The sequence below is a fragment of the Polistes canadensis genome, unplaced genomic scaffold (genome assembly GCF_001313835.1).
Source record: "Polistes canadensis isolate GaletaPanama2010 unplaced genomic scaffold, ASM131383v1 scaffold_208, whole genome shotgun sequence".
Classification (NCBI taxonomy): Eukaryota; Metazoa; Arthropoda; class Insecta; order Hymenoptera; family Vespidae; genus Polistes; species Polistes canadensis.
The window spans coordinates 265792-273991 of record NW_014569755.1 but is presented as its reverse complement, the minus strand read 5'-3'; the positions used below and the strand labels follow the sequence as shown (position 1 = coordinate 273991).

At 27.3% G+C, this 8200-nt stretch overlaps 1 protein-coding gene across 3 annotated transcripts in view; it reads left to right on the top strand.

Moving 5' to 3' along the window:
• The window catches only part of LOC106789945, a 35002-nt gene that overhangs the window by 10537 nt on the left and 16265 nt on the right, over positions 1-8200 (top strand). The window contains exon 1 of one of the 3 annotated variants that reach the window (XR_001382041.1): positions 307-1962. The exons of the other annotated variants lie outside the window; for them this stretch is intronic. The gene's annotated coding sequence lies outside the window, so the exon portion shown is untranslated. Of the gene's footprint in view, positions 1-306; positions 1963-8200 lie in introns of those variants that run through there. 3 annotated transcript variants of the gene reach the window in all.

Here is an 8200-nt window from a genome sequence, read left to right as displayed (position 1 = left end):
CGAGCCGTTTATTAAACCTAATTTAGTCCATGGCACGATCGTGAATCTAATTATAATGACGGCGATGGGAAAGGACTAAGAAAATTAACAAGATGGAATCTAAAACGACGAACAGACTTACTACTCTCTCTATCTCTATTTCTCTCCCATTCTCTCTCTCTCTCTCTCTCTCTCTCTCTTTCTCTTTTTTGTTTTTTATTTTTTATCTCTTTCTCTTTTTTATTTTATTCGTAATTTAATTAATTTTTCTTCTCTCTGTGAACGCGAGATTTATATTATTTTTTTGTTTATTCTCTTATTATTTTAATGAACATTTTATTTATATATATTCGTAAAATTAGGAAAAAAGTTCATGGGTTTGACATCGACTAATATAGCAATTAAGGTAAATATCGATTTAACGAAACAGATGGTCGATTTATTTCCCTATCATTCTATTTCTATCTTTTTCTTTGATATTTATTACTCTGTCTCTTTCATTCTCTTTTTCTCTCTATAGATAGAAAATAATTGTGATTCCTTGGTCGTTCTATATATTTTCTTTATTTCTCTCGATCGTACTCGAACACGTAACTTTTTTCACTAAATAAAAGTTAAGAACACAAATAGAAAGAATAATCTGTGGTCTTCTTAAACATTGATTATACTACTTACTGCATCGGACCTGTTAAGTAGTAAAAACGTAAACATAGTCAGACTTACAAGTCTAGAATCGACACGTTCGCTAAATTTTTATTTTTTTTTATTAAACTGAACATTGTGTAAAATACTATTTACAATTTATACTTTGAATTGTGTTCTCGAGTTTTCGAAAAAAAAAAAAAAAAAAAAAAAAAAAAAAAAAACATATATTCTCAAAAATATTATTCGAGTAATATATTTACTGTTGAAATTTGATTTTATTTCAAATACATTGTAAATATTTGAAAAAGAGAAGAGGTATTTCTACGAATTAAATGCAACAAACTATTGAAAATTTTAACAACGGATAATATAATCCTACAAACACAAGTATTATACACATTTAGACCGTCATGGAAATTCAAACTCTTCTCGTTTCGAAACCAAATTCCAAACTTAAAGTTAGTATTATCGTCGTCGTTTGTTTCACATTTTTCATTTTACTTGTTTCGCGTTAATATCAAGAGAAATAAAGAGAGAAGAAGAATAAGAGAGAAAGAGATAATATAAAACATATCAAATATAATTATCGTAAACTTTACTATCGCAAATTTTTCGAAAATTTTCTATCGCGAATATCATTAATCATTTCTAATATAATAATAAAAATCTTCAATCATTCGTTCCTACGTTTTAAACTCAACAAATTATTAATATCAATCTTCAAAAATACATATTTCACATTGTACGAAAAATTATTCGTAAAATTAAATCAAACGTCCTGTTAAATAAATTCGGTCAAGAGAAAAAACAAATAAATCCAATCGAATTCCAATTCAAAGCTCGACAAATTTTTTCTCAAACTTGCAAAGAAAAAGATAAGAAAAAAAAAAAGAAGAAAAAAAAACAATTTCTAAAACGGAAAAAAAATCAATCGAAGATTAGTCGCAAAGAAAAACAAAAAAGAAAAAAAATAAACGAACAAATTGTACGCGTTACTTTAACTTAAAAATCGTGATCTTGGACGCGCTGGTCAAAGTGCCGGATAAATTGTCGGAAGTCCTGGGGGATGTTCTGGAGTTAGCATGCGGCGGCGGCGGCGGAGGAGGAGGTGGTGGTGGTGGTGGTGGAGGCGGGGGTAGGAGCCGAAGTGGTTCTGGAAATACTACTACAGAAAAAGGTACGAGTGGTGGTGGTGGTGGAAGTGCGACGAGCAAAATCGGCATGGTCACGGGAGTGGCCATCATCAGAGGGAAATGGGCTCAAAGGGGGAACAGGTCACCTCTTTCGAGTGTTGCCAACACTGACAGTGCTGACAGCACTACTTCTACTAGCTCAGAGGTCAGTTTTTTTTTTCACCTTACACACTTTTCTTTTCTTTCATTCCTTCTTTCTTTCTTTACCAACTTCAATTATTATGGTCATCAATTCATTTTCTTATCATTTTATTCCTTTTTTTTTTATATATATAACAATTCATCAGCGATCAAAAAACAGAATCATTATTATTTTAACCCCCTCCCCCTCCCCCTCCCCCATCCCCACCGGTTACATATATATGCACGAATAATTACGAGATAAAGAAAAGAGTAAAGGAGAAGAAGGAAAAAAGGGACTGTACTGCGAGGGGAAACTTCAAGGGTGACTTTGAATCCCTTTGAACAGGCTTACCTACCCCCCAACCTCCCCCACCCCTTCCTCACCGGTTTCAATACCAATGCTATCTACGTTCAGTCAAAACGTCAATAAGGATACCTCAAATAAAGTTCTGAAGAATCGTTTGAAGCCGACTATGTTACATGTTTGATTTTTAGATTCAACAAATTTGCATGCAAGTTTTTTGTTCATTTGTGTCTAAAACAATTATCAATATAATAGAGAGATATTATTATCTCATATATGATTATTATTAATAATATTTATAGATAATAATACATACAATTATTATTATTATTATTATCGTATAGATGAAAAATCTATAAAAAAAAAAGGGTATCATTCTATCAAGTGTAAAATTTATTTCAAGCATTTATGTATATATATATATACGTCTATCTATTATTATTACTATAATATTGAATCGATAGTTGGTGATATCGATTCAATAATGTCTTCTATTCGGCTAGGAAAAACATCCCTTACCGAAAATATTTCTTACCTCTTGGGATTGAGCTTGGAGGAAGCAACGATCGTGTTCTTGTCACGCGAGTTGAAACGTTCCTCCTCTTTGAAATATATTCTATGAACACGTATATATACTTTAGAAATATAGTTCTCACGTAAAATTTATATAGGTATATAAAATCGTGTACTTTTTTCGCTTGAAAACGATCGATATATTTTTTTTTTTCCTTTTTTTTTTTTTTTTTTTTCTTTTTTTTTCCTCAACTTTCAACGAAACGAACGAATATTTATTCGTATCATTTAATTTATAATCGTTTAATAACGTTAGTTTTCTATACGAATCGAAAACGATCCCACTCTTCTCCTTTTTATTATTTATAAAGGATTTTATTTATTTATTTTTGTTTTTTTGTTTTTTGGTTTTTTCGATAAAACTTGTGGATTACTAATTAAACTTTTCGGTATGAATAGGAACCACTTTTGTGTTTTGTTTTTTCTTTGGATAAATAAGAGCCTGCGTATACATTTGAATTAAATTTTTTATTCGGAATGAGAGAGAGAGAGAGAGAGAGAGAGAGAGAGAGAGAAAATGATGGAAACGAAAAAATAAATTTAAAATCAACGTATTCGATGAATGCAAAACGTTACTCCAAATATTATAATCCCTCTCGTATGCGTGCATTGAACGAACGAATTCGTGTATCGATTTCAATTAAATGAACGCACGAATTATTTCTTCTACCGATCATGTTTCATGTAAATAATATAAGCACGGAAATAGATATACATATATAATGTTTTTATAATAAAAAATTAAATATCTCGTTCAAAATTATTCATTAAAACAAAAACGAAGTCTTATTTATAAAAATGTTATCGATTAAAAATGAAATGAAAATATTAGATAATTTTGTTGAAGAAATATTCAAAAAACAAAAAGAAGAATCGTTACTGTCGAAGTTTAAATTAAAAAAAGAAAAATCCTCTCTCTCTCTCTCTCTCTCTCTCTCTCTCTCTTTCTCTTTCTCTTTATCTTAAAGTTTTAATTTGAAAAAGAGAAATTGTTTTTTTTCTTTTTCTTTTATATATTTCCTTCTCGAAAAAAGAGTTCTATTAAAAATAATAAATTATATATTATATTAGGAATAGAAAGGAAACAAAGTACAAATGACGAGTAACATGATTTTCCTTTCGAAACTTTAAAGTCAATAATTGTAAAGAATGAAAATGTTCTGTAAAAAAACGTTTGTAAGTAAAATAATGACAATTTTTGGTCTCTCAGGCAAAAACATTAAAAAATCCAATTATATATCTTTCGTAATTAACGTGAATCCAGGTTAAATGATGATACCTAATGGGCGTATATAGTACTTCCGGTATATTAGAGAAAGAGAGATAAACACTTCCGACACTCGAATAACGTTTAAACTCTTGTTCAACATGTAACGACACGTGTATCACCATGTATTTCTTCCTTAGAACAATATACGTCTCAGTTATGTTCCTATTCCTTTGAACATAAAATAATTCTACTACCATTTACTTCACTTCGTCAGTATATTTTAATCATAATTATTATGATAATATCGTTATCATCGTCATTAGTTATTTTATTCCATTTAAATAATTAATCCGTTGTTTTAATAAACTACATATATTATATATAACACAGATTTAAATTATATTTTAATTAATTATGCATATGTATCATACAACACGAGAAAATGCTATAATTAACTTTTTATAAATGAAAAACGTGTGTGTGTGTGTGTTAATAAAGATAATTAATAATGTTAATTCATCATTAATCTTATAATTAAAGATATACACACCATGTATCTTTGCGTTTAATTTTATTATTTAACATTAGATTTACGTACTGTGATAATTTGACTCATTTAAAATTTCTGTGTTGATATACACGTAATATATAAAATTGAAATAATATTTTGACAAAATATAGGTTGATTTTTAACCCTTTGAGTGCTATAGACGCATATATGCGTTTGCTCAATGTGAATGTAAAATAATGTTATATTTTTGTTTGTATCTTTTCAGATGAAAATAATATTATGAAAAACAAAAATTATATTTATTAAATATAATTGATTAATATTAGCATATCTGGTCACACATTAAATAATAAATTATTTCATTCGTATAAAACACTTAAGTTAAAAGTATTCAACATTGAAAGGGTTAAAAGTGTCCAACCCCAATTATTTCATCGAATGATCTACTTAAAACAATCCCAAATTTCAACGTTGCTATTACTCGCATAAAAATGTCTGACCATTGCGTTACACGTTCTACTTAAAAAAAAAAAAACATGGCCGACCATAGGAATGATCGTACGCGTACTGATCACTACAGGGATATATATTTTTACGTAGAACTATAATACGATTGACTCTTTTGGAACTTTTAGCGAAATATAACCTAGTGCATACGTTAATAAGGCTCTTTATGACACACGAGATTAAAAAGTGTGTCGAACGTTACACCTCGTAATGGATATCGAGCGAGATAAAGATAAAGATAGATGGATAGATAGATGGATAGATGGATGGATGGATAGATAAATGGATGGATAGATTTTTTTTCCATCAGGTATCGCAATAAGCGTCATAAAAAATTTTGAATAATGCTGTGATATACGATCACATCATCGTTTTATTATACAGTGTTCCTTCCTCTCTTGTTTATGTCTCATTATATTTCCTTTCTTTTTAGTTATTTTTTTTTTTGTTATTTCAATCAAAACGGAAAGAGGAAGCTAATATTGAGAGAGAGAGAGAGAGAAAAAATAAAAAAAAAAAAAAAAAATAGGAAAAAAAAATAAAAAGAGGCAAAAAAAAAAAATAAATAAAAGAGAAAAATAGAGATAGGAANCAAAAAATAAAAATAAATAAAAGAGAAAAATAGAGATAGGAAGGATGTAAATTTATATTATATTATTTTCAAACTTTCAGTATATATCATCTTATTTTAAAAGTAAGAAGCGAAAAAAAAGCTTTGAAATATTTGATATTTCGTTATCTTTAATACGAGATACGTCTTATATTCTTTTTTTTTTAACTATATAACTATATATATCTATTTGTATTTTATATTTTATATTTTGTTTTCAATGGGACAGGTTTTTTTGGGAGGGAGGGGAATATTTTATTATCGAAATGAAATTAATCGTCGATTATATATAAATAACATTAATTTTCTTATTAAATAAATAGGAGAAGAATAAGTATCGAAAAAAAAAACTCAAAATAACGTGAAAATTAAATTATCATTTATTACTCGAGTTCTACCCAATATATACACATAAACCAATATGAATAACTTAGAAGCTAAAGAAGATAAGAGAAAGTTTATATAACGTGTTCGTCGAAAGAAAATATTATTCATTTAAATAGAATTAACATTTTTTTTCTTCTTTTCAAGAGAGAACTTTTAAATTTGCCTATTAAACAACTTGACTATCAAATATAATAAGAATATCAAAATCTTTGACATTTCGTGACTATACTACTTGATATTTTTATTCTCAACGATAAAATCAAACAAATATTGTTTTATTGGGATTTCTCAAAGTCATCGTTCGAATAAGGGTACGTTTAACTTATATATGAGAACTGTCAGATTTAATAAGAAAATGGAAATATATATATATATAGAAAAGAAGAAAGCAAAAAAATAGGAGTGGGAAAGAGAGAGAGAGAGAGAGAGAGAGAGAGAGAGAGATAAATATGTCATCGAAAGTGGATAAAATGACTTTTATAATAAAATTAATTTAGATAACACACTTTAAACATGATTTTATTCCTTTCTTTTATTTTTTTAATCTTATGAATATTATTACATGTTTATATATAGTCTATTAATATAAAATTATAATAATAGCATGATTCACTTATTCTGATATTATTATTATTTTTATTACTATTTTTTTTTTTTTTTTCATTTAGAACGGGATGAATTTTACTTGAAGAAAAAGAAATGTGTGTGTGTGTGTTCATAAAATAATTTTCTACCCTTCTCACGTTCGAGTTCTTAAAAATAAATAAAAAGTAATAAAAAAAAAGCTTCTCTCTCTCTCTCGAGAGAGAGAGAGAGAGAGAGAGAGAGAAGAGTAAGGAAAAATGAATAAAAAAGGAAAATGAGAAGTACCAAGTCTCGTAAGATCTTTTTACGTCAGACTCATAAAGATATAGAGCTTTTTCGTGGGACAACAAGGCCGTTAAAGACCATGAGTTTTCACCATAACTCTATATTATAGTTATTTTTCATAGCCCACCCTATAATGTAATATCTGTAGAGGTGGTGTGTATATAAAATGGATAATATATTTCGCTGTTATAAAATAAACACTAATATTCATTTTAAAAAACGTAAACTTTTTTAACAAAAACCTAAATTTCAATTATTCTCACACGTTTGATATACTTTACGTAAAAATGAATATTTAAAAATAAAAAAATACTCCCTCTAAGATCCTATATATTTAAAAATTTGATTATATATACCACCCCATATGTATACACCCGTAAATATTCACGATGGTATTTTCGTAGTAGCATCAACGTTAAGATTTAAAGACGTTTCTTGGAATTTTTTTTGTAGTACGTTAAAAAAAATATATCATTTCAACGAGAAAATGAATTAAAGTTGCATTCTATCTGACAACTTTTACGATTTTTCTCTCTCTCTCTCTCTCTCTTTTTCTTTTGGTTTCTTTTCATTATTATTATTATTATTTTTTATATGCCGGCAAACGAATCGTAATTGTTGTTTCTTTATTCTTTTTTTTTTAAAATAAGTACATTTTTTTTGTTATTATCATCAAAAATTACGATCTAAGTAAGAATGTTATTATAATTTTAATATCATTTTTCATTCGAATTCATTTATCATAATACAAAGTCAAGATAAACGTTTGCTATACTTTCTCAGAATAAAATATGTAAAAATATGATAGATACCAATGAATGTATCCATACATATGTGTATACAAGAGAACAAACAGAACAGCGGGCAAATAGAAATGTATTTGTTCAACTCTGCACTCGAAGACATCGGGACGATAAATTCCCCATCATTTTCCATGAAAATATAATATCAAATAATGAAGATAGAAAAATGAGATAATAATAAGCGGGAAAAAACTGCAGATGTAAAAAAACAAGAATAATAAACATGAATAAAGATACGCGTTTCATTCGTTTGAATATTTTTAATATATAAAAGTACATAGTTTATTATACAATAATAATAATTGAATTAAATTGTTATTAATTTTATTCAAAGATACATTTGGTTCGTTTGAATATTTTTGATATATAAAAGTATACATAGTTATACATATATATATACATATGTATACATAGTAATATAAAGTTTATTATACGATAATAATAATAACAATAATAATAATTGAATTAAATTGTTATTAATATTA